Below are 1,359 nucleotides of genomic sequence, written 5' to 3'. Positions count from 1 at the left end.
ACATGAATAATAATGATGATTATTATATTGAAAACTAGACATTATAAATAGGATGAATTATATGAAAAACTAACGTATTTTAACTTGATTTATATTTTGGATAATGTACTTTTAAAACTTCTATTTTGATACCTAAGATGTATTTAAATACCCGGGTAACTGGTTGAAACATTAACCAATTACCATGTTGATGTGCTGAATGATATGATATCCGACTCAGTATTATTTATCATTCAACCCAATTTCATCTCATCACTCGTTACATCAGCATGGTAGATGATTAATGTTTCAACCGGTTACTTGAATACTTAAATGTTTACAACTTTACATCTTAAGTATCAAAATATATTACCTAAAATATAAATCAAATTAAAGTAATTATAAATACTTTGATTTAAAAATTATAATGCTTGTATTAAACGGATGTGTGTAACACAAATCTCAAGTACCAACATTATCGGTGTTTTCAACTCCTTGGATTAAAAAGACAAGTGTCAATCATATATGGATTTATCATTAAATATAAAATGTAACGTGTTAAATTACTATACAAAAACGATTTATAAATTTTGCATATATAATATACATAGATAGTTTTTTAAGAAAATGTAGCAAATTATAGTGACTAGAAATATTAATTTTTTCTTTTAAAAATTAAAACTAAATAAAATAACTATAATTTTAAAGCAACTTTAACAAATTCTTTAAAATAGAAAAAATAGAGTTTTTACTTTATGGGGGAGGTTAATGGCATCCCTACCCCTTACTAAGGACACCCTTATCTCCTATGCAATCATTTTTTTTTGTTTTTATATTTTTGTCTTTTTGTTGTCTTTTTCTTTGTTATACTAATTTTTTTAGTTATTTGATTTAATAATAATAGTATTATATATATATATAAGTGAAGATAATAAAATTATAATAATTTTATAAATAAAAGATATTATATAAATATTATACAATATCTATAAAATATACGTGGAGAGTATATATATATATATAATGATAATTAAATATTAAATATATTATTAAATCGATTTGATATTTATAGATTTTAGAAATGCATAATTTCCAAACAATCAACACCCCTTATCAAGGGGTGTCATTAGCAACCCCCCTCCTCCTCTCCCTCTCTTTTAAAGGGGGAGGCTAATGGCATCCATATGGTTACCATTGGCACCCCTAAGTAGCTTAAAGATGATTTGTTTTATGGATTTTTGTGTTTTTTTTTGTCCTTTTGTTATTATTAGTTTTTATTTTATTATTATTTAAAAAAATTATTAATTTTATTTTCAGTTTTTTTATTTATTTATATTATATTTTAATTAATATTTAATATATATTATTTATTTTATTTTC

The sequence above is a fragment of the Cynara cardunculus genome, assembly GCF_001531365.2.
Source record: "Cynara cardunculus var. scolymus isolate 2C chromosome LG 11, CcrdV1, whole genome shotgun sequence".
NCBI classification, from domain to species: domain Eukaryota; kingdom Viridiplantae; phylum Streptophyta; class Magnoliopsida; order Asterales; family Asteraceae; genus Cynara; species Cynara cardunculus.
This window is presented reverse-complemented; position numbering follows the sequence as displayed.